We start from the raw sequence: 6,976 nt of genomic DNA, 5'->3' as shown, positions 1-6,976 counted from the left end.
ATTGAGTGTGATGCATCAGGTATAGGTATTGGCGGTGTACTAATGCAAGAAGGAAGACCAATTGCATACTTTAGTGAAAAATTAAGTGGGGCAGCTTTAAACTATCCTACATATGACAAGGAATTATATGCATTGGTTCGAACTCTAGAGACATGGCAGCACTACCTGTGGGCAAAAGAGTTTGTGATTCATAGCGATCATGAATCCTTGAAGCATCTAAAGGGACAATACAAATTGAGCAAGCATCATGCCAAGTGGGTGGAATTCATAGAAAATTTTCCTTATGTTATCAAATACAAGCAAGGTAAGGAGAACATAGTTGCTGATGCATTGTCACGAAGGTATGTTTTGCTTTCAACACTTGGTACTAAGTTGCTTGGATTTGAGTATATTAAGGACTTGTATGCAACTGATTCTGATTTTGGTGATTATTTTAAAAATTGCACTAATGGGGCATACAGGAAGTTCTATTTGCATGATGGTTTTTTATTTCGGGAGAACAAGTTATGTGAGCCACATTCATCTTTGCGCGAATTACTTGTTCGGGAATCACATAGTGGTGGTTTGATTGGGCACTTTGGGGTGGCTAAGACTTTAGGTGTGTTGCATAAGCATTTCTTTTGGCCACGCATTAGTTGTGCAAGATGCATTAGTTGCAAACAAGCTAAATCTAGGCCTCAACCACATGGTTTGTACACTCCCCTACCTATTCCAAATGCACCTTGGGTTGATATCTCTATGGATTTTATTTTGGGTTTACCTAGGACAAAGAGAGGGAGAGATTCAGTTTTTGTGGTTGTTGATAGGTTCTCTAAAATGGCTCACTTTATTGCATGCCATAAAACTGATGATGCATCGCATGTAGAGAATTTATTTTTTTGTGAGATTGTTAGGTTGCATGGCATGCCAAGGACTATTGTTTCTGATAGAGATGCAAGGTTTTTAAATTACTTTCGGAAGACTTTGTAGGGTAAGTTAGGAACTAAACTGTTGTTCTCTACTACATGTCACCCACAAATTGATGGTCAAACGGAAGTAGTCAATAGGACTTTGTCTACTTTATTGCGTGCAATTATACAAAAAAACTTGAAAACTTGGGAAGATTGTTTACCGCATGTTGAATTTGCTTATAATCGTTGTGTTCATTATGCAACTAAGTTTTCACCATTTGAGATTGTTTATGGTTTTAATCATTTGAGTCCTTTGGATTTAACCCCTTTACCTTTGGATGAGCGTGTTAACTTAGATGGCGAAAAAAAGCAGATTTCGTAAAACAACTTCATGAGAAGGCAAGGCAACATATAGAGCGTTGGACTGAGCAATATGTCAAGCAAGCTAATAAGGGGCGCAAGAAAGTTGTCTTCGAACCAGGAGATTGGGTATGGCTACATATGAGAAAGGATCGGTTCCCTCAACAAAGAAGATCTAAACTTCTTCCAAGGGGTGATGGACCATTTCAAGTGGTGGAACGTATCAATGACAATGCCTACAAACTTGAACTACCTGGTGAGTATGGTGTTAGTACTAGCTTTAATGTTTCTGACTTATCTCCATTTGATGTAGGTCGTGCAGATTTGAGGACAAATTCTTCTCAAGAAGGGGAGAATGATGCAAATGGAACATAAGAGACGAAGTCCACCAAGAGACACTAAGCTTGCCAAGCGGACCAATCACAAGGCTTAGAGCCAAGCGTTTCAAGGAAGCATTATATGGGTTGATTCAAGAAGAAGTTGAGATGGACTTCCAATTATGCAAAGACCAAACTTTTTAATATTTGACCATTTATTCAATAATTTCAAGTATACAAGCAGTGCGGCCATTGATGGTTTAGGTGTAAGCTAGCCGTCGCCCCACAACTCATTTATTGTTTAAACTCGTCCCCAGAGTTATATTTAAAATTTTATTTTATCGCTAATTTAAATATTGAAAAAATACCATAACCTCTGATGATGTTAAATAATAATCACCCATACCCCATTGTTTTTGAAAAATATTATCCATTACTTCCTTAAGGTTTCAGTTTTGTAAAAATGCAACTTAAACCAAATAAGTAATTTATCACGTCAACACGCACATGGGCGCAACGAAAAGGTTAAGAGAATTTATTGATTGAGAAATATATAATCATCGATGAGAACATATGAAATGATGAGGAGAACAAAAACCACATCATTTTTCACACAAATATTTTGTTTTAAGAAAAACAAAATTCAACTATCAATATGAATTTCTCGTTAGTAATGACGAGGTGAGAAATATGACAATGAGTGAAGGCTGAAGAAAGGAGGTGAATGCCATAATATGTGATCAAAAATAAAGATGTGTTAGTAATGTTTGTTTTTCAAACATTAGAGGCTTATGTGCAATTAAATATACCGTGAAATTAGCTTAATTTTTGAAGTGATAGATTATGAATTTTCAATAAAATAATTACTAGAAGGGTTTGAATGTTAGATCAAACTAAATCTCAAGAGAGATTTGTGTATTTTTTCGAGTCTAAGGGATCTACGTGTAATGAGACAAAACTTCAAAGAAGTATGTATAATTTATCTAGGTATTTTGGAGGACCATAATTACAATTTTCTCATTTATTGTGATGCTGAGTTGTACATATAACTCCTACAAGCACTAACTCCATTACAAGTCAAAACCATTACATTATTTGTCCAATATTTTTTCTCTCTCTTCTCCTTAAAACCTTCTCTCTCCTCTCTTTAAAATCTTTTCTCTTGTTTACATCGTTAACCATGTCTCCCTACACACATACAGTGGCGGACCTAGCTATGGTCTAGGGTGTGCAGTTGCACACCCTTGATTTTAAACAAATAATACCGTTATACATAAGTTGGCAAGAAAAGCAGTTGGTTGAGTTGGTAAAGATGTTCATTCACTTGTTATTTGGTCCCGGGTTCGAACCCCCAGCCTCTAAAAAGTTGATTTTTTTTCAAATCTTTACATTTTTCACCCTTTTTCTTTTAAAATATTTACACAATTCACCTAAAATTTTTAAATTGTAAATTTTTGGTCCACTATTTTTATAAAGTGAGATTTAATTTTTTTATTCTACAATTTAGCACCCCCTTGGCGAAAATCCTGGATCCGCCACTGCACACATATCCTCCATCTTGTAACAATTCTTTCTCTACTTCTCATGAATGGAAACAATGAAATAATCATTTGCTACAGCAACAAAGTCATCATGACGGCCCCTTCTATCATCATTACAGTCGATAAAAATCCAGGATCCGGAAATTTTACATCAATTCAAGGTGCAATTGACTCTCTCCCTTTGGTGAACCAAGAAAGAGTTTTGATCGATGTTCATGCAGGGATATACACGTAAGTTCTTCTTCCTTAGTTCATCCATTTATATGTGTATATGTATATTATATTTGCATGAAGTTTATTTATATGTTTGAAATAAATATTATTTGAAGAGAGAAGGTAACAATACCTTCAACAAAAGCGTACATAAAAATACAAGGTGATGGGGCAGAAAATACAGTGGTTCAGTGGGGTGATACAGCCAGGTCACAACCACTTGGAACATATAGTTCAGCAACTTTTGGCGTAGATGCACCATACATTATAGCAAAAAAAATCACATTCAAGGTAGTGTGCAGTCTCACCTCTTTTGTTTTATGTGCTTTGATTATATAATACATGTGTCATTTGATGAACGAATAATATATATATATATATATATATATATATATATATATATATATATATATATATATATATATATATATATTATTCGTTCATCAAATGACACATGTATTATATAATCAAAGCACATAAAACAAAAGAGGTGAGACTGCACACTACCTTGAATATATATATATATATATATATATATATATATATATATATATATATATATATATATATATATATATATATATATATATATATACACACACATACGTGTGTGTGTATATATAATGTGCAGTCTTACATCTTTGTTTTACGTGCTTTAATTTTGTTCCATGTGTCATTTAATACTCTCTCTCTCCATCTTTATACATATATACATATATATATATACTCACACACTAAAATATATTTAAATATTTGGTAGATGTTTTAGAAAGAAAATTAGACTAAAACCTTCAAAAACTAAGTTTTTTCATGATCTTTTCAAGCATCTTATTGAGAAGTTAAATAGTTTACTTTAATTTGAACATATAATTATTTAAACTTTTCTTGCTCCTGTAACATGTCATTTAAGAGCATACAAGTTTTATAATAATGATTTAACGATATCATTTGCGACTGATAAGAGTTCATTTAAACTTTTAAATAACTTTATTAAAACATACATGTTATGTTTGTCTGTTCATTTATCTCTTAATGGCATAGTTTTCAGCGCGTAGTGATGATAACCGTATTAATTAAAGGACCGTATCTCACTGGTTTAAATATTTATGCAGAATACAGCTCCAATTCCTCCAGAAGGAGCTGATGGAATGCAAGGGGTGGCTTTACAAATATCAGGAGACGCATCCGCATTTGCGGGTTGTAAGTTTTTTGGGGCACAAGACACTCTCTACGATCACAGGGGTAGGCATTATTACGAAGATTGCTATATTGAAGGATATGTGGATTTCATCTTTGGTGATGGTCGTTCCTACTTTAAGGTAATTTTTAATTACTATATATAAAACTAACATACTTACTAAAAGTGTTGGATAATGGAGTTTTAGTTCCATAACAGATTCATCCAGAGCAAGTCTAAGTAGAAATTAGTCGTAAATATACATATGAATTCTCAAGAGCAACATACCGACTACGCGATAATATTATGCATAACTAAAAATATGATAGAGTACCTTACTTTATGGAAAATAATCCTTGAATGTGACTCACAACATACTTTGCAATAAATGTGTTACCATTGTGAAAAATATTTTGAGTGTGCATGCAAAAAACAACATATAAATTAACAAGCTACATAAACTAAAATGGATTTATAAGAAATAAAACACACAATCCCCAAGAAAATATAGTTTTCAATAAATGAGCATATACAACGTTTTGTTCACTTTCATTATTTTATGACCCTTATGCATGTTTTATTATTCATCCACTTTGGAGACTTACAAATATTACCTTACTTTATATGCACGCGTTATCTAAATACAAAATGAGACCATATAATTAAATGCCCTTTAGTGTGGCATATAAAATAATCGACTTTAGTAATTTTATTTTAAAAAAAAACTTTGTTATCTAAAAAATTTATTTATCTCAACATACACATGAGATAATCAGTTTATGATTGTAAGACCATTAACGGTAATCTTAATATCATAATGGACTTCTTTCGTTAGTAAGCAATATTCTAGAATATCTAGATTTAAAGATTTGGTAATGCTCCACTGAATTTTATTTTGTTCATATATTTAATATTTTATCTCTTCATATAAAATGAGAAGAAAAAAAATACTAATGATTCTTATTTATGCAGGGTTGTGAGTTACATCCAATTGCAACAGGAGCAGTGGCAGCTCAAAACAGAAGCGCGAGTTCGGAAAATACAGGTTTCTCCATTGTCAATTGTAGAGTGACGGGTTCAGACATAGTGTACCTAGGGAGAGCATGGGCTCCTTTCTCTACAACCATATTTGCTTATACATATATGGAAAACAATGTCAACCCGGAGGGCTGGTTTGACTGGGGTGATCCATCTAGACAATCGTAAGTCATCCCTATATAAGTGGTTTTATATATCTGAAATTGTTATGAGTGATGATGTTAATTTTTCGATACAAATGGTCTTTAATGGTACAGGACTGTAACCTTTGGGGAGTATCAGTGTAGTGGACCTGGATGAAATACTGCAGGAAGAGTTAAATGGTCAAAAATTCTTACAGATGAAGAGGCTGGACGGTTTACTTCCCTTGACTTTATTGATGCATCTGAATGGCTCGACCTATCATAAATAACAACATGCTTTGATTAGATATTTTTTAGTTATGGATATTTTTTTTATAAATGACTAGTTTTTCTTTGTGATTAAAACACAGAGATAACTCAATCAAGTAAGCAAACACAATAATGCCAAGCATGGTTTAGGTCCAGTGTTAATGTTGTTAGAGTAAGTGACCAACAAGCCAACTTGTGGCTATGGTCTTTCGTTTATTATTATAATAAATAATATTTTTTCGTATTAACGATGAAATACATTTTGGCATTCTATATCTTTGTCCCTTGCATAAGCATAGATATAGTCCTTACAATTATTATAATTACTTATATTTGATCTAGTAGGAAGATGAGATATTTAGTTAAGTAATATGACTGTTAAACCATGTTCCTAGTCAAAAGGTTACGCCACCAATGAGGATATCGGCATTTCCCATTGGAGACTAACACTTAGTGTATGTGTATTGTGTCTCATCAGTAAACGGTATTGTGATATCGGCATACTTAAGTGGGTGCTCATAAGTTAATGATTTCACTGAACTCTCTCATCCTAGAGATCTCTAACTGATTCTTAATTATCGAGTACAGGTCTCTATGATATAGTTGTACACCATTAGTCCTTAAAACCCAAACATCACCGTGACTTCACTAGAATACCAGCTGTATCATGACCTGTCCCTGAGTTCTACCGAGCCGCCCTAAGGGCCAGTGTTCGTGTAGTCCGAAATCTACTGGGAGGTCTGTGCATTGAAGTCGGGGATTCGATCCCTAGAATAATCTTGGATGTTCTGTGTGTTCTTATAGATTTTAATCATTAAGTCTCTGTCCAGAGCTGACTATGTGATGATTAGGGAATGTGATTCTCTAAGTCATGCACGAGCAGATTGCAACACTTAGAACGATCGCACAGTTATTGAAGCATAAAGGAGGTCTCGATGAACCAATGTGTGACACCCCTCTCACGATTACTCTTATTATATGTAATCTCAGCGGAAGACTTTCAGAAAAATGATTATTGTGGATATAAATTTACGTCAAATATTTTCTT

General features: G+C 33.6%; 1 pseudogene across 1 annotated transcript; it reads left to right on the top strand.

Annotated features, from left to right (window-relative positions):
• The first annotated feature begins 3,111 nt into the window (after positions 1-3,111).
• LOC148767412 (putative pectinesterase 53) lies at positions 3,112-6,201 on the top strand (annotated as a pseudogene). The gene is made up of 5 exons (XR_016033811.1): positions 3,112-3,339; positions 3,438-3,612; positions 4,434-4,640; positions 5,471-5,700; positions 5,794-6,201. The product of XR_016033811.1 is annotated as a putative pectinesterase 53 (transcript).
• Positions 6,202-6,976: the final 775 nt, after the last annotated feature.

The sequence above is a fragment of the Erythranthe guttata genome, chromosome 10, assembly GCF_056151865.1.
Source record: "Erythranthe guttata isolate IM_541 chromosome 10, IM_541, whole genome shotgun sequence".
Taxonomy (NCBI): Eukaryota; Viridiplantae; Streptophyta; class Magnoliopsida; order Lamiales; family Phrymaceae; genus Erythranthe; species Erythranthe guttata.
This window is presented reverse-complemented; position numbering and strand designations above follow the sequence as displayed.